The following is an 18,961-nucleotide window of genomic DNA, read 5'->3' as shown; positions in this document are numbered from 1 at the left end:
TGCTCTGTGTCAACCCACTAATCCCAACACTCTCATAAACAACACAGCATACACAAGTTCTGCAATGACAACTTCAGATTTGTCAACAAAACACCTGCTATAACAATAAATACAGTTCTAAAACTACATTCCAGAATTATTTAACTGAGACAAGAATAAACAACAACGAATGCCCTGGAATTGATAAACATATAAAACTAAACTAAAATAAAAGTATAAAACTGCCAGATGTAGATGGCATAAGACAACACAAACTCATTCCAAAGAATTTGTAGTCTGAGATGAAGGCAGATGAAGGTAGGGAGAAATGTGATTTTTTTAATATATGTTAATGCCATTTTTGTTGCTGCATCCATCCTATGACTCAGAAAATTCTATGAGAGTTCTGTGTAAAAGTAAATAATTAGCCTATTAATCAAATCAAGTGAAATTCCCATGTTCTGTGAGTTGCATGCACAGAGGTGAACGTGACTGACATTATCACAGTTTGTCCTTGCTTCATTTGACTCATTCCTCTCAGCTGTTGATGCAGACTGACGGTCCATTAACGTTTTGTACTTGATCACTACGTGCTGAACAAGTCATACAGGCTGCTGCCAGTTCTTCCTCTGGTCAGTACTTAATTCATTGCTTATTGATAGTATGAACAGATTTAATTTAATAGAAACATAAGGATAACAAGAAATTCTGCACGAAAATGCCATGTCCTAGAGGCTTCGTTTGGCACTAGAGCAGTGGAACAGGAGTGCCATCCTAAAATACACTTGTTCCCTCAATGTTTCTTTCATAATTTGTATACTTCCAGGAGTTTTTCTTATAGAAAAACACTTTGCCAAAGCACTATGGGAGAAAAAAAAAAACACCAGCAGCACAAGCTCCTTTGTAATTATACCATGCAATTTTCCAGTTTGTAGATTATGGGTTATGAGTGTGAAAATCCAGTTCGTTCACATTTAAAGGATAAACAGCAACACGCATGCAAAGAAACAGTTGTCTCTGCTTCTCTGAGCAAAACTGACTCAACTGTCATTTTTAATTTTTAAGTTATCAGTGAAAAATGGGGGTGATTAATCAGTGATTAATGGGAGTGAAATTAATGGGAGAAGTGGCTGAATTTGGGGAGTAACTGTGCAAAGCTGCTGAGAGATGGGAAGATGAGACTTGGAGAAACACGGTTGTTTCTTTCCGTGGTGCTTGCCTTTGTAGCCTTGAAATTTCTATAGAAAAAAAATGTGTTTGGTCATTCAAAGAAATGAAAATAAATAAAAATTTACAGACGTAGCCTGAAAAATCCCTAAGGAGAATGCAAAGATGTTCTTAGTGGTTAAAATTCATGCTTCTTTGTATAAGAAGATGCAATGCATTAGCAATTACCCTACAAAAGAGGCTTCTTATAGAAAAAAAAAATGGGGCAGTCTCTAGCCACAGGCACTGAATTCTCCTGCGATGAATGAAGCATTTGTGCATATTACAATGATTTTCTTAAACAATATGTTGTAATGATAGATGTAGTAGGTGGAGTCTGGTTATTTCACAACCTGAGGAAATGAGAAGCAGCACAATACAAGCTTTTAATTGCTAATATGTAAATGTCAGAGAACTAATCAGAGAACTAATAAATTTAATGATACAGCAATTTGTCAGAATAATTTAAATCAGAATGGTTATTTTCAACAGGCAAAAGCTACAGGATTTGTCTTTGTTTACAGAAAACACAAGCAAGGAACTCAAACAGGAAACTAATCTGAAAGGCAAAAAAGTAATGAGAGGTATGTTGGGAGGAGCACAAGCCCAGCAGCTGATTTTCTGGGAGACTGTGCAGTAACAGCACAAAGCACTCAGATATCCTGCACAACACCAGCTATTTCACCAGCACGTGCTGGTGTTGGCTCAGAGCCTCTGGGGAGCACCGCAGGGAGAAGCCCACCATCCTGGCACTGCCCTTGCCTGGACAGGGGCCAAGGGGTTTCTAAGCACAGCTCACTTGATGGGAACTCTGTCTGAGATAGGATTAGTGGCGCTAACGTGTCCTCATGCTTCCAGAGTTTGAGCTTTTCATTTTTGTTGAAAATATTACTGAGGTTTACTGTATGAGTCAACACATTTCGTACCAAGCATCTGCCTAAGTATGCTTTTTCTCTACTAAAAACAGAACAAAACAAAACAACAACAACAAAAAACACAGATAAAATAGCATATTCCAAGGAAGAAAGGCTTGTATTGCAACGTTTGCTTTAAGTGTGTCTACAAAACCGTTGAAGATAAAGTATAAAAGCAGCCCAGATCTGGTAAGCTGGAGGCCTGTCAGAGGCCCCAGGAGCCCACCTTCAGCCAAGCTTTGCCAGAACAGGCTGCTAACATCCAGCACCCATTCCCCAGAAAGCAGGCCCAGGAGAATTTCTCCTCTGACAGCTCTGCTGCAGCTCATGTAAACATGCCCATGTCAAATCCCAGGTGAGAATGGAAAGAGACAGAGCAAACTTTCAGGTCCTATAGACTCCCATCAGTTCAGCGTGGGCTGAACTGGTGGTCCAGCATCAGGAGCATCCTCCAAACTGGAATGCTAAGGTTTTAATGAGATTTTCTTAGAGAAAAATCAGCTCCCTTGCCAGTACTTAAAGTAATAAGCTTGATTCAAAAAGAACCACACAGAAATTAGCTGAGGACTATTTTAATTAAGTCTTTAAAGCTGAAAAAAGGACATAATGATAAAACTTGAATGTAGCCAAGAAAAACATCCAAGGATTAAGAGATCTGGATAAAAGGAATTTGATCAGCCTTGGTAATGATCTGTCTGAAAAATGTACTACTACAGTGAGAGCTGCAGAACAATAGGAAGGCTGCCCTGCACACCACGCTTCCAAGCTCAAAACCTTGTGGGGAAGGTTTCTCAGAGGAAGACACACGAGACAAAGAGCGCATTTCCCCTGTCCCAAAGTCAAAATGCGCTGCATTAGTTGCAGATGTACTCATACAAACGGCGAAGTGGAAGGAGCCTGCAGAGGATCGGGTTGTGGTAGCATCTCCATGTGCTGTTAGAAATCAGCAGGCAAGGAGTCACTGCTCAAGGAGTGGCAGTACCTGCCAGCGATGCTACAACTGCTTTTATTCCTGAATGTATCAAACCTCAGGCCCTGGTGGGTGCCCTGCACATCCCTCCTGAAATGGAAAAGGCAGATACTGGATAAAGACAGAGGGGGAAGTGCTCCTTGCCCTGCTGGGCACCCTGCTGGGGCATGGGGGCTCACAGTCCCCTCCCTGCAAGGCAGGGACCAACCCACCCCTTTGGCTACAAACCCAAATCCTTGTCCTTCCCGGAGAAGGGGGAGAGGAGGGAAGGGAAATCAGCCTAGGGCTGTGGACTGGGAGTTCCAGTGTAACTAAATGCTCACTTTAATTATTTACTTTTGTCTAATTCTATGCAAATTAATGAATGATTAGTGAGTGATGCAAAGATTTTAGACTGTCTATACTCATGAAACTCCACTGGGTTTCAAAGACATTAGTTTTAAAGACAAGAAGTGCTCAGGCTCTTGAGCTTCTAAACATAAAAAGATTAAAACACAGTTTGAATGATATTTACTATTACTGACAAGGTTCATTTATCTCTGGAAAACCAAGAAATATAACCTGAGTTGCTGCTCACCTGCAAGAACATTGATTTTGAAGGCAAAGCAGAAAAGAAAAAAAAAATCGTTATTAGTATTTACAACAGACTTTGTGTCAGAGAGAACAAAAGCATCAATAAGCACGTTACCCAAACCATTCATTTATCACTGCTTTTCTGTGCCGAAGAGAACCGCAGGAAGAGTAAACAAAAGACATACAGGCACCGAGCACGTACTCACTGCCACACAGCCTGTAATTTACTCCCTGGGAGCAGGCCAGTTCGGGAGGCATTGTCCTCTGCTGCTCTGCATTTCCTCAGGAGGTTTCAGCCCCTCCATCGAGCAGTTTGCCTTCTGTTTGCTGCCCAGCCCCAGCCCCATGCCCTGCCCAGCCCCACGCTCTCTCAGGCAGTGCTAGGTTCTGATTTGGGGCGAGAAGGGAGCACTGCCACGGGCGCAGGAGGCAGCAGGAGCTGTCTGCCCTGCATGACCCAGTGAGCTGTGGCCTCCCAGCCCTTGGGTGATCTTCTCCTAGCTGGGACATGACAGGGGATAAAAATGCTGCCAAGGATGGGCACAAACCATGGAGGAAAAGTGGATCCCAGCTCTGTTCTCCCCCTCGGGAGAAGCTCCTGTGGCTGCAGGTGTCACACGGCCGGCAGATCACAGAAATGACTGCAGAATCGGCTCGGTTCGGGGCTCCTGGCCACAACCCCTCAGAGAGTCAGGTTGGCGTATGCAGCATAATGCATCAAAGGAGAAAACCTCAAGGCAATGGTCTTATTTTCAAGAACTGGTGAGATGCACAGAGGATGCTTCGAGCCCTACAGATCAGAGTGGGATTTACACGGTTTAGAACCATTCGTCCTTCTGGCGTATGCTGAATTGTTTTTCCAAGGGATAATAACGGGAAAACAGACTGGGCAGAGTAAGGCAGCTTTCCAGTGGCAACCATCAGCTTCTGTGCCTGCAATGAATCAAGCATCATTGTTGTAAAGCATGAAAGTAGTTATTTGTATTTCAAAAAAAATCATGGTCTTGTAATGCTGAACAGTGGTGTCTGTTGGTGCATGCCTGTGCACACATGAGCCATCTGGGGACTGGTGGACAAATGCCAGCCTTAAACGAATACTTCTCCCAAATGCTGTGAGAAAAAATATTCATAAAAAATATTTCCCAGCCAACACCGTTGTACTTAGACAGAACTCAGCAGAGAGTTTGTCGTGCTGGAGAAGGGATGCAAATCAGGCAGACATGGCTTTCCCTGCCACCCCGCTCTGACAGCTGGCTGAAGTGTGGTGCACCCAAAAAGCTAACGCTGAGGTGCCAACCCCCAGAAAACAGCCCAGCTCAGTGGGATACTGTCCTGGGCAGTAACGGGCAAAAAACACATTTCTGATACATGAGGTATGTCGCCCTTGGATTTTATTTTATTTTTCAATGAGTTCTGTAGAGGGGGATCTGTGAGGCATTTTAGTAGTAATGCCTTCACATTTTTGATACAGGGAGAATATATTATGGATATATGAATACGATTCCTGGTATGTTTGATATTGAAAATAGCATTAATTATGCATCATAAGGTGTCTTTAGCAGGGCTCATCACTCTTTTTGCCTCCTGACTTATAGTTCAGACATCAAGGCTAATTGGAAAATACATTTTCTAGTTAACAATTTCTGAAACCAGAGTTTCACCGCACTTGAATTAAATTAATAGAGTGCTACCAGAGTACCAATATTTTAAACAAAACAGCTTAAACAAAACACCGTTCTTACAAATACTGGACATTTGAAATATATGATACGAGCTTGTGAAAATGCTGTTCTTTTTCTATTTAGAAAAGCTATTATAACTAAAGGCTTTATACAATCTTTTTTCAGTCTCTGGCACACCTCAGAATATTGTAATAGAAAGAAAATGCAATATGCAAATGCACAATGTAACTCAGCCATAGACATATATGTTTGATATGGTTGAGTTCCCACTTCCTGATATGGGGAAGCTCTTCTTGAGTAATCTCAGTTTTTCACTTGCGATTTTAACAGTTTATAAATCTGAATAAAAGAAAATTAATTGGCTGTCCTCTGAAAGGTGGTTTCATGCTGGGTCAAAGTGCTGGTTTTGTGATGATTTTTTATGCCTCGGAGATAATTGTTTACTGTGCGACTCTCTCATGATTAAAAAATAGTTAAAAGTAGTTAAAATTGAAAACCAGATACTATACTAAATTGAAAAAAAAAAAAAAATTTGTTAATGCAGTTTGACATGACAAAGCTGCCATGGCTGTGGTTGCAAGATAACCTTCAGGACGTGAACTCTGCCATCAAACAGAAAAGGGTTCAAGCCTTGCTAGCCTATGCATGGGCAAACCCCAGCAGCGATATCTATGACAGAACCAAACTCCACGCGAGCTGGCACTCGCTCCTAGGGTGGTTTGCTGTCCTGCCAGCCCGGGCTGACCTTATCCCTGTCCCAGGAGGATGGTGCAGCCCCAGCAGGGTGGCATCGTGCTGCAGGGAGGGCAGGGGCACCCTGGGCTCGCCAGACTTGGGAAGGGAGGGATTAAGGAGGAGGAAGGGAGTATGTTTTGATGTGATACTCAGACTTTATTCTGGTTTTGGACTGTGCTTTGCCGAGTTTCAGTAGTGAAACCAGCATAGGAAGTGAATGATAGACCATTTTTAAAAGGGAAGCCATGTCAAGTCTCATTTCTTTGAATCCCCATTTTTAGCAGAAGCAACCGGTACCAAGAAGAAACTAGAGCACTTTCCAGAGTTCACAGATCCCTGGTTATCCCATGCAACCTTAATTTAGTGCTACTATGAACATACATATATTATATATATTTACATACATATATTTATATATATATTTAGAAATATATAATCAAACTCATCTCTGTTTGTTTGTTTGTTTTTAAGAAGATCAAATGCAGTTATCTCAACTTCCAATATTTGTCTCAACCACACTTTTGCTGAGAAAGTTTCAGACTTAAAACAAAATGTGCATAAAATCTGGCAGAAGACAGCAAAGTAAAACACAGAGCACAAATTCAGGATGCAGAACACTTAAATTCAAGGCCCTACTTCTAACCAGCTGCTGTACTGACTGGGAAACATCATCTTGTCTTGAAGATTTCCACTCTGAAAAGAGCTAGCGCACGCTTCTGTATGCCAGCAAGACTCTTGTGGACTACCCATGTGCACCTACTGAGTGCACATACTTATCAACAGTTAGCTGTTCTAGGGTAAACCTCAGTTTTCATAGGGAAAAACAAACACAGTATTTCCCAGCATGGAACAACTTCTAAAACTTATATATGATGACATAGTAACTGGTTTAAAAACAAAACAAAACAAAACAAAACAACAACAACAAAAAAAACCAGCACCATACAGTAATGCATTTCTGCAGATGGATCTCTAGCCAAAGTTTTGCTTAGGATTAGATCAATTCCAACAACAGCTTTAACAGACACATGTCAAATCCTGACTGACCTGAATTTTTCCTCAAAGATTAATCCCTCACCCACTGTTAGCTTTAACTCATTGATGGGTGGACCAAGGTTACAGAATCCAAAGCAAAATCCCGAACCCTGTGAACTGCACATACATTGTTTGCCTGCTGCATCACATGCACTCATATATAAACCCCAACCACTGATTTTTCATAATAAATTTTACATTTTTTTTTCTTTTTAATGCAAGGTATGGGTGGCTGTCCAATCCGTGAATAGCCTACATAGTTAATAAATAGTTTCCAGTAAATACAAAGAAAGTAATAAAATTTAAGTACTAGAAGACCTAATTGTTACTAAATCTGAACAGGTAGAGCCGGATATTTTAACACCACAAGTTTAACATTACCTAAGCAGGCCACCTTTCTTACTTTCACATCTCTTGTGACTAAACTGCTGAAAGTAAAGAAATTATATAAGTTAGAAACAGTAACTATTATGTAGAAAAATATTTTTTCTTTAGATATTCTGCAGTACTTTAGGTACAAAAATACATTGGAGTTATTATAATAATATTACAAAAATTCACCTATCCAAATTCTCAGTTAAACTGGAGCAACTCAGAATAATTTCACTGACTTGTGTAGGATTATTAGCGAGGAGTGCATCTCAGACTTAATTCTGTCAGCTTAATGTTGTGTCATTGCATTATCTTGATCACAAACAAACTGCCTGAGCAATGCCATCCATTTTCCCAAGGAATTCATCCCTGTATAATTAACTACAATCAACTGTAACACAGATGGCGTCGCATGATCCAAAAGCGCTTTATAGAAACCTTTTAAGCATGTTATTAACATCCTTAAATAACTAACTATTTAATGCTACCTCTCCAACCCTCTTCTGCATGAACACACAACACAGCTGGATTTGAGAGAGCAAAAGGCAGCATTTAATTGCAGCACTGTTATAAAAGAATTTCAGCTCTTGGATTTATTCAATTTATAAATGAGTTTGTAAATAACAGGCTCTACTGTGGCAAACAAAAACATTGCATTTTAGATTTCATAAATAAGACTAATTTTCAGAATGACTCATCCTCAGCAAACTCAGCATTGTGGAACTGGACAGCGTGGAAGGACACTGATGGGAGGTAGAGCCTTTCTTTAGCCTGACCATGGCTTTCCAAGTGAACAAAATACATTTTTATTTATTACATTTTGTTCCTTTTATAACTAGATGTGTGCCCAGCCCTACACTGACTAAAACAACAACAACAACAAATTTAACTGCAACAAACAAGAATTTGAATGGAAAGATAAATCTGAAAAATCTGAATGAAAATCAATTGCAAGTTGTTAAATGCCCATCAAGCTCTAATGCAAAGCTGTTCATTCACCCCTCCCCGACATTTATTCTTTGGGGTCAGATTACTTCAGACTTGTTTTCTTATTAGCTTAAATTACCTCGTCTTGACAGTTGCTGAGATTCTGCTCCCTAATTTCAGCCCACCTCTGCCCACTTACTTGACAGGGAGCAAGCCCCTTGGCTGATTAAGAAAGAAAGCAAAAATATGATCAAAAAGACTTGCTGGAGACTTTTTCTGACCCTTTTAGCAGGGACAGGCTGGAGTACCCACCGAAGACAGCAGCGCTGGGGATTAGCACCCTTCCTCTCCCCCAAACATCTGTTTGATGTGGGCAGTCCCGCTGAGGGCTGGATGTCCGAAATTTCATGGAATCACGTATGAGCCTGATGGCATGGTCTCAGCTGGGAAGATGGTCCCTGGGAAAGACCAAGAGAGATTTTAGTAAGTTCTGGCAACAGGAAGGTCTGTATTAAAGTAACTGACAAGGCAACGTGCTGCTCCTCTGGCTTCTGGCTAGAACATTGGTGGAGAAGGTGAAAGAGAGAGTGATGTCCTATTTAGAGGTGACAAATGAGTGCAGAAAAGAAAAGCTGTTCAAACTGCACATTACCATGACCTAACATTTGGTTCTCAGTATCACACAGTGGGGTTTCTTAATATTTGGAGTGGGTAGCATTAAGCAAATATTCAGTATAGGAACTGGACTGGCAAAATTGTAATGAACACAACAGAGTCATTTATATATATTGTTACCCAATTAGCTGGAGTTATTCTAAGTACACAGATTTCTATCACATTATAACAAAATGGCATAGGGAAGGGAATCATTTCCAGAACCAGTTTTTATTTCTGTGCTCTGGGGTTATTAACGCAGTTTTACTGTCCTTCCTGAAGGAAGCCAGCAGTTTGCTGCAGAGCTCTGCGAGGTTCAGTGAGAGCAGTGCTTTCTAATTGTTGGGTTTCCTCCCTGTCTGTGTACCATCGCTTAAAACACTCTGAGAAATGGGAGAGCAGCGTAAGATTGTGTCCTCCCCAAGGGAAGAGAGGGACACAAAAGAAGACTAAGTTATACACGGATACAAGAGACAAAACAAGGGTGTTACTACTATCATTTCAGTTGAGAAGCCAGGCTTTGCACATTCATAACAGCAGTTCTGAGCTCGAGTAGTACCACCTTCAGCAGCAGCACACCACCACTACTTCCCTGTAGAACCTGCTTCCCACTGCCCCGTGGAAGCAAGAGCAGGCACGGCCACTGCCTGTAAAGCCACAGGGACAACGCGAGTCGCTCTGAAAACACTCCTGGCACCAAGCCTTGCTTGTGAATCCTGTTGAGGAGATACGAATTGCAGTATTTAGCTTACTGCACTTTGCTGTGAAATGAGCACTGAAGCTGCTGGAAATGTGATATCCAGATTAAGGTCTCCATTCTATATATTTTGTTTGTGTGTGATGCAACAAACTTGTAATAGAAACCCAAAAAGCTTCAACTGGACAATGTGAGCTGCTTTTCTTTGCTTCCTGAATTTCACTGAAGATCTCACACATGAAGCAAAAAGAACCATAATTAAGAAGTGTTGAAATATAAAATAGATGGAGATAGATCTAAGTGAATAACAGAAAATAGCAGAAACATTTTTTTTTTTTTTTTTTTTTTTTTTTTTTTAAATACATGAGAACAGGTACTGGATTTACCACTAGTATCTTTGGGGATACCAGGTCACCGTATGAAAAAAACTTCTGCATAACTAATTAATTCATATGCTTTCACAGGTTTCACATTTCACCCATTAATCAGCAAGTGATCAATGACTTCTCACAGCTAATGTCAAAATACACAACTCCTTGATACTGCATATAGTATAGTGTTGCATAGTATAATAGCTTAGTGTTGCCTGTTAGGAGAATCTGAATTCTAAAATCCCTGTTAGAAAAGGATTTCATATTTATATGGGTATATATTGTCGGACAGCTCCACAGAGTAGCTCCACTACATATCTAGAAAGGCTGAATTTATGCAAGGAGTGAAGATGCCAGACAGAAACAGTGCGGTTGGGAACAGCTGTAACCCCTTGTGGCCTCACTCACAGCCCTCTGAAATCATGCGTTTTCCATTTATTTCACCAGGTTGTCAGATAGGCACTTGAGCCAAGTTCCACTCGAGTCGGTAGGAAACTTGCCATTCACTAAAAGGATCCGGTCATTAAAGTAGTGGGAAGTCACTGCCTGAAAGGCGCTTCTCCCCAGCAGCAGCTCAGCAAGCACAGCCCCGTCCATAGGCTACCAAACCCAGCATGCTGCCAGCATGAGATGGGTTCTGGGGATCAGGGGGGCAGCGAGGCTTTGGACGTGGAGCTGTGTTCATCCTCAGAGCCAGGAGCATGACGGCTCGGCAGAGCCAGCTCCCTGGAGGCCCCGGCTCTCCTGAGAGCCCCTTCCTGGTCCTAGCACATCGACATGGCATCTCCCATGGCAGCACCAGCCCGTGCACCAGCACAGCTTGAGGAAAGATGGGTGAAAAAACGGCAATTAGCTGGGGAGGATGCAGACAGCAGAGCTAGCTGAATGCTTTAACAGAAAGCACCGCTTTTTAAATTATTATTTGCTTCCGGTACTCAAAGGGCCCGTTGAGACCAACCACTTTTTGGCAAATAATCTATCAGCTTGGGGTCGGAACTCAGACTTGCTCCTGTAAATCACAGCTGAGCCCCAGGCACTCGGGTCAGTAGCAAAGAACCCTACTGACACGTGTTATGAAGCCAACTAAAGCAAGAGCCAACACATCCTCTAATCCGTGCCAAGTACTGAAGTACTCAGGACCTGGAGAGGGAGGAATTTTGTCTGGCTAAGTACATATTTCCAACTACAAGAAAAGCATCTTAATCTTTTGAATTAAATTTAAAACATGAATAAGATTTAAAATAAACAACATCAACAAAATGAAACAAACCAAACCAACAAACCTGACTCAGTCCACGCCCTGGAAGATGGCTGAATAAAATCCTAAAGGCAAAATACTCTCCCAGGTAATGGAACAGAAAGACTCATGAAGCTTGCAGTAACAGAGCTCATGTTTCCAGACAGCAAAGCGAAGCTGTGACTAGGAGGGAAACACTCAAGCACGTAGGAAAGGCCACACCGAGGAGCAGGACATGCCCCACGTATCGTGGAGCAAAGCCTTCCCAGGCCAGAGGCACATCACCGGAGGTGCTTCTTGCTAAGGATATGCAGATACAGTGTTCTTTCACTGCTGCTGACCTTGTCAAGGTGATTTCTGCTCATAGGTGGCTGTGCATTAACCAGATACACGTGGCTGAGAATTTTTAAGCTATAATCTGATTTTTACTGTTATTTATTTATTATTTTTTAAGCTGATTTGATTTGAGATGCTGCATCAATCTTCCCAGTCAATTTGCTTGGCAGGCAGATATCCATTTCTCTGCAGTTTAGTGCAACAGACCAGTAAGTGGGTTTAAGACTTCCTTCCAGCGTGGCAGAACCAGACCCATCTAAAATGAAGTCAAGAATCCAGTCCTTTAGGGAAACCTTATTTTCAGCACAGGAGCTCTGTAACCTCTTACTTATTTCTTTAACCAAGACTAACAGCCAGAAGAGAGGCTAACTTCCATGGAAAATCACATCCAGTTCACATACATCGTCATGCTGAAGGTACAGCGCTACTAACAGGGATCACGTAGATTGACCCTTCTATTGTTGCACGAAATGTAATCAGCAACAAATGTAAAAAAAATAATTGGAATGAGCATCTCAGAAGGTGCTTCATCCAAAAAAGTATGTGTGTGTATGCAGTGAGAAAGCCAACAGAAATTATACCATGTTTCACAGCCTCCTGTTACTTGGACCAAGAAGGACAAATGCACACAGAGGATTAAATCTCTAATGGCACCAGGTAACACACGTTGTTCTACCTGCCATCAAAAGACTTCCAGGGACCAACATGCAAAGGCAAAAATGAAATGAAATATAAACCCAGCTAGAAACTGAAGATGTCCATAGAACTCAAGATGCGTTGATGCCAGTCAGCACACGTCAGCATCGGCTGCTAACATAATTGAGCATAACAAGAACATTTGTTCTTGTACAGCTAAGTCCTGCCATTCTAAAATACAGAGTAAAATTTGCCATGCATCCTTTAATCGGGTTATTTCAACAAAAAGCACCTACTTTATCTAGCTCCCTTCAAACAAGAGTGTCTGTTCTCAGCTTCTCAGGATTTGCATTTAGAAACCAGCGGTGAAAGCAGACAGCTTCAAGTACCCGATGCTAGCACAAATGATGAGAAAGACTTCATTGCTCAGCTAAGCCAGGTATGGCTTCAAAATAAAACATTAACGAGCCAAAACCTTGTGGTCTATCCACAAGTGGAATCGGGTCCCAAGCACCCTTTGTAGTCCTGGAGCTCTGTTAATTTGCCATCAGTGCTGTAACTCTGTAACTTTTGTAACCAAAAAAACACACCACAGAGGAAATCTTCTGTGATACCACACTTGCTCTCTTGGCCCTTAAAGCACCATGGACTAAGTCACTCAGCCCCGAGTGGCATCCTCTGCAGCAAGGCCTGCTGATGCCTCACCTTGGGAGAACCTACTCACAGGCAGACCTCTCCCTCCCGAGGACTTGTTCAGAATGGAAATAGTGCTAGCCTTGCTTTTCTTTGGGAAAATAATCTATATAAAAGAACTGGGGAAACATTGTCCCAGACATCTCCATTTACAGAGAGGACACAGCTAGGGAAGAGCTCTTTCCTTTTCTGAGTGTGGCATCTGGGTAACCTGGCATTTAAATCCAGGATTTTCCAGCCTTACAGCCTTCTGCACTTACTCCTTCAGGGAAAGTCTCTTCTCGCATGGCTTGTGCTGCACCGATCTTAGCTAAGAGGATGTGTCTGTCTGCCTTCTGACTTTCTAAATATTGGTAAGAACTGCACAAGCACTTGTCATCAAACCCACAAGCTCCAGAAAAGTCCACATCCAGGCAGACACGCTGATGCTGCTGTGACTGCCTGCAAAGAGCTGCTCCCAGCAGGCAGAAGGGCTTCACAGGCTGAGCTGAACCTGGGCCAGCAGGCACGACCTCAGAGAAACCTTGCATGTAAATGTGTAAAAGATGCGGGGACGCAAACCTGAGTCTCATTTTCACAATGAATACTTCAGGGTTGGATGCTTACACAATTAACTGCTTAAGAAGATTTAGTAAGATGATGTAAAACAAACTCTAGGCATGGCTGGGGGATAGAAACAAAGGAGGAACAAGCACTGAGATGGAGAGATTCCCAGCTGTGGGCTCCAAGGACCAGAGCCAGGGCTGGCAGTGTTTGGTATTCTGCTGGCGACCTGCAAAAAGAGTAAAGGGTGGGATATCAAAATCTGCTGATAATAGAGGATTATTTAGGTCAATCAAGATGAGAGAGGAATAAAAATAAATAAAAATAAAGCAAGAAAAGGGAAGAGAAAACTAAAACAATAACCACAGACTAGAAAATTAAGTAACTAAGCAACATGAAATTCAATGTGGGAAAGTACAAGATAATCCATATTTAAAAATACATTTTGACATATCCTGCAGACAGAGGTTTAGAAGGAGAGATCAAGTCATCATTGAGGACATCTGTTGTGCGTGCAGCTAGGTAAATAAGATATTAGATTTTAATAGCAGGAGGCAGGAAACAAGATGAAAAGCATTATAATGCTGCAGAAGGATAAGTGGTAGGTACTCGTGATTACAGTAATATTCATCTAAAAGAAACATAAAAGGTACAGCCAGGTAACAAGAGAATCAAGAGCTGGGATTTTTTGAAGAGACATTAAACAGGCAGCTGTGAATGACTGATAGCATGGAGGTGAGAAGAATGTTTCATTTACTTTTTCACAATAATGCAAGCACCAGAAGCCACCCGACATTATTAGGGGGCATTGGCAGGAGGCAGTTACAGGATTTTCACAGGGGACAGACAAATCTTCCCTTTGCACAGCATGCTGCAGACTCTGGCAGCACTCCTCCCTCATTCTACTGCTCCTGCCATCAAACTACCACAAGCCAAACCCACCATGAGAGCCAAATTCTGCTGCTCTGAGCAGAGCCTTCACCCTATGTGAGCCACGGGCTGCAGGGTGACGGCGGCAGAGCTGGCAGCATCCAGCACCAGCAGGGCCTGGCACAGCGCTGAGGAAAGGTACAGTGATGCTGCGTGGCCTCCACAGGAGCAGGTTGAGTAACAAAAGCATCAGAGCAACAGGTTTTGCTGCAAATGCCTCCCAGGTATTGCCAAGAGAAAAAAAAAATATATATATATTAAGCAGTTGCTCTGAAACCCTTGCTTTGGATATACATTTTATAAATCCCTTCCAAATGAAGACATTGAGCATTGCCTGGGCTAGCATGTGGCTGGCAACAGAGCCTCTGCCCCCTGGTAAGGAAACCTCCTGCTGCACAAATGCTGCAAGGCGACCTGCTGAAAACGGGAAAGCAGAACATGGAGGAGAGCTATTTCGGGCTGCACATACAGCACCTCCACCAGCCCTCCAGGGCATGGCACTGAGAGCCTGCCCCTCCCTCCTTCAGCTTTTACGTGCTCTAGGAATGGATACTAGAAGGAATAAAAGAAAAATCATTAAAATTATACAGCCTTTGTAGTGCACGGTGTTTGTTGTTGTGGTTGGGTTTTGCTTTCTTTTGTTGTTGTTTTTAAGAGGCTTAGAGTAAAAATCGCCGCAGTTTGACTTCGTTTTCAGCCACATGTAGTTTGTGAGGCCCGGCATCACTGCTTGCAGTGATTTGTACATTGGTACACAGCCCCGAACACACAGCTCAATCCACATGCCATTTCACTTCTTTAAAGCATTCTCCCCTCATAACCCAGAGCTTATCAGAAAATAACTGGAACCAAGGCTCAGGGGGCTCCACCGGCATCCTCACTTGCTGTCTCAGTCAGGATTCCCGTCTGGCTCCTAGCCCTTCCCCAGCCCCTGTCAGAGCCCTGGCCATGACTGAGCAGCTTGGGGGTGCCAAGGGTGCCAGCCCCCCAACCTGAGCTCACTCAGCCTGCAGCCCTATGCAGGGGGGCATCCCGATCCCTAACAGCTACAAATAGGGTCATGGAGCCCAACTCCTAACCATGGCATCACGAGAAGCACAGAAATTTTCCTCGTGTAGGGTAATGCCTCACCTAAATCCCAGCTCAACTGAGCCCTGCAGAACTAACGTGTCTCTACATTTGCTTTTAAACTCGCATCCCATTAAGCCTCCCAACAGCAAGCACACCACGTTTCGTCCTCCCATGTCACAGCAAGGCAGCAGAGCCCCGGCTGCAGCCAGGGAGCATGGGCAGCTTTCCCAGCTGCTAATAAGCACCGGCATCATCTTGGAGTCCAAGTCAGATGCAAACAAGCCTCAACACTCAGCGTGGCATTTAAGAGTGCTTGCCCCCAAACCAGTGTGTGCCCAGGCGTTGGCAGGCCCTGGGGACCCGTCTGCTGCGAGGGTCACGCTCCCTTTGCAAGACGCCGTCTGCAGCTGCTGCAATCTTGGAAAGTCCCGACTGTCTGGGCATCATCCAGGCTCTGCATACCATTTTTCTTTTGCTTTTGGAGGAAAAATAGCCAAAATTTATCTGCTGCTCAAGAAACAAAAGCAAAAGGCTAGGAAGTTCATGGTAGCAGCAAACTCTGTCCTCAAAGACTTTGCAGAAATATTTGTGCTTCCCAGTACAAAATGACCGCCTGGCCTGCAGCCCCGCACGGCAGCAAAGTGCTCCTGGCTTAGTTTTGGACCTTCCTTGTACAAAGTGCATCAGGCAGGGCAAGGCCAGGCATCAGGGCAGAGACAACAAAGTTTCTTGGTCCTTCGATCTAATGAGATTATTTCCCCCACCCTTCTGGTTTCCTTTTTTCATTTCTGTATTGAAATCACATAATTTCTTCTTTTCTGTTGCTTTGCATAAAAGCTGTCTGTACAGACGTCCTGCTGAAATGGGAGCCAAGGCGTGGGGCAGCCCTGCCTGGGCGAGGAGGGGAGAGGGAGAGGAAAGGGCAAGGGGAAGGGAAAAGGGGGACAGGAGGGGAAGGCCTCTATGGAGACTGAGCTGACCTGATCAGTGCAGCATCAAATTCACAGCCCCTGATGATATCGCTCAGCTTTTTGTTTACTTAAAAAAAATAATATTTAAAAGTCCATGGAAAACACATATGTATTCATGGCATCTTATGTTTAATATTTGCTTCTGAAATGCTTTTGTTTGCAAAATGCAAACCTGCAATTTACAAGCAACTGCCAGTTCAATTTCCATGCTTAAATTTGAAATCGTAGCCAGAGATTATTTTTCCATCCAAACAGTTTATGTCTTAGCAGTAGTTCAGCAAAACAGGGTTGTTTTCAGAAGTCAGATGTTGGATTCTAATGGTGCCCAGGGAATGCTCCTACTTGCAGGTACCACCTGCAGCTTCTCTGCCGTAAGGAAACCCAGCAAGCTTTCCAAAAAGGCCAGCTCCCTGCTTCCCATGCCCACCCGTTCCCTCCATTTCACCCCCAGCTCCGCAGCCTCGGGAAGGAAGATGGACAAGCCTCAGGAAGCGAGCAGCCCCCGGCTGTGCAGCTGAACCACAGCAACGCCATGGAAAAGCAAGAATAAATAAGGCTGCTGCAACTCCAGCAGATAAACAAGTGCAAGGGCTGCAGAAGCACCAGGCTGCAGCTGCAGAGACCTTGGGCCGTGGGGAAAGCAGCGAGGGGGGGCCCGGGGGTCGTTCCCCGCTGCCTGCGGGGCGCATCTGGGGGCATCCCGCAGCCCCCCGGCACCCCGCAGCCCCCCCGCCCCATCCCGCCGGGTGATGCCGGGGACCGGCCCGACCCCCCCCGGCCCCCCGGAGCCGCCCCCGGCCCCGGAGCCCCCCGGTCCCCCCTCACCTGCGCTCGGTGCCTGGCGCCGCCCGGCTGCCGGGGCCGTGACTCAGCAGCCGCGGCCCGGAGCTCGCCGAGGCGCCCCGGGGAGGAGCTGGCTGCGCCCCGTGCCGCCGCTCCGCCGGGTATTTGGGGTGTTTGGGGTATTTGGGGTCCCTGCCGGGGTGTGTGCGCCCAGCCCGGCCCGCCCGCCCGCCGTCGCGCAGGGGATGCTGCGGGGGCGCTGGGGAGAAGGAGCGCAGCTCTCTCCTCCGGAGGAGGAAAAATTGTCCCCCCCTGCCTGCGGCGCGGCTGGGGATGGGCGGCATCACGGCACCAAACCTCCGCGTCCTGCCGCTCCGCCTCGGAGCCGGGAACAGCCGGGAGCAGCCCGCAGGAGCACGGCCGGGCAGAGCCCCGCACCCGGCACCCCCTAACCCGGCACCCTCTGCCAGGCAATAGCTGGGGTGCTCCCGGTGCCGCTGCATCAGCCCCGGGGCTTGCTGCCCTTTCCCGAGGTCCCCCCCTCCCCGAGACAGCGGGTAACAGAGAACCGACTCACCCGCTCGGTTGTTTGCTTGTTTGTTTGTTTTCAACCTCATTTTAAAACAAAGACGGGAAAGATTTTGCCGGTGCCACCCTGAAGTCCCTTTGGCAATAATTCCCCGTAGCGAGTGCGAGAGGAAAGGCAGGGCTGTGCTGGCTGTGGGCACTGCTGGCTCTGCACAGGGGGATCGCAGCCCCAGCCCTGCCGCTGCCCTTCCTGAGAAGCCGGCCCGTGGGGTGCCAGCCCGTGCAGAGCTGGCCCATTACCATGGGGAATGAAGGCTGAGAGCTCCCTTCCAGAAGCAGCGAACCAAGAAGTGCCTGAGAGCTCAGCCTGTGACACGTCAGCAGCGTTTTAGCTTCGTATATACTTCGATTATGTAGGCTTTCACTTCTTGCTTTAATTAAAAAAAAAAAAATAAATAAATAAAAATGAATGCCGATGCTATTTACACTGTGATTCTGTGAAAAAGTTTTTCATGTGTTTCCTTCACTGCTAGTACAACAGAACCATGGCCACAGCCTGCAGACCTGGCTGGGTCCAGGACAGCCCCGGTTGCAAACCTTCTGCCCATCAGGGTGCTGAGACAGCAGGACCCAGCCCCAGCCCAGAGGTGCAGGAAGGATGGCTGCACGGCTCTCACATCCCTCTGCAGCCATAAATACATTCAAACGATTCAAGCATTAAAGATCAGCTACTGCTGGGTGGGCGCTTATCACTGAGAGCTTCAAATATTCACTCTAATAAAGGGCCTTGACCACACACGTGCTGTGGGACAGCCCATGGCCAGGAGACGTGGGGTAGAGCAGCAACAACAAAAAGCTGCCAGTGCATGAGAGCACACCAACCAGAGAGCACCAGAAGCCACGTGCAGCCACACTGCCACCACCCTCACACTTACAAGTGGCTTTTTGCAACAAGAAAGCCTGGAGGTGCTGGTTGGTGAGGAGAGGACTTCCCTGGGAGCACGGTGCAGCAGAGCCTGTGCACACAGCGCTGCTTGGTGGCACTCCCAGTGCTGCTTGGTGGCACCCCCAGTGCTCTGAGGGGGACCCGGCCCCTGCCGACAGCCACAGCACATCTC

The 18,961-nt window shown here is 45.1% G+C and overlaps 1 protein-coding gene across 15 annotated transcripts in view; it reads right to left on the bottom strand.

The window, feature by feature from the left end:
- Positions 1-18,961, bottom strand: part of JAKMIP3 (Janus kinase and microtubule interacting protein 3) — an 82,352-nt gene that overhangs the window by 51,943 nt on the left and 11,448 nt on the right. For 13 of the 15 annotated variants that reach the window (XM_084525865.1, XM_084525860.1, XM_084525866.1 and 10 more), the window contains exon 2: positions 8,706-8,851. The gene's annotated coding sequence lies outside the window, so the exon portion shown is untranslated. Of the gene's footprint in view, positions 1-8,705; positions 8,852-17,357; positions 17,384-17,892; positions 17,996-18,961 lie in introns of those variants that run through there. The other 2 variants (XM_084525864.1, XM_084525867.1) reach the window with 2 other exon arrangements.

Source organism: Aythya ferina (assembly GCF_964211825.1).
Source record: "Aythya ferina genome assembly, chromosome: 7".
Classification (NCBI taxonomy): domain Eukaryota; kingdom Metazoa; phylum Chordata; class Aves; order Anseriformes; family Anatidae; genus Aythya; species Aythya ferina.
This window is presented reverse-complemented; position numbering and strand designations above follow the sequence as displayed.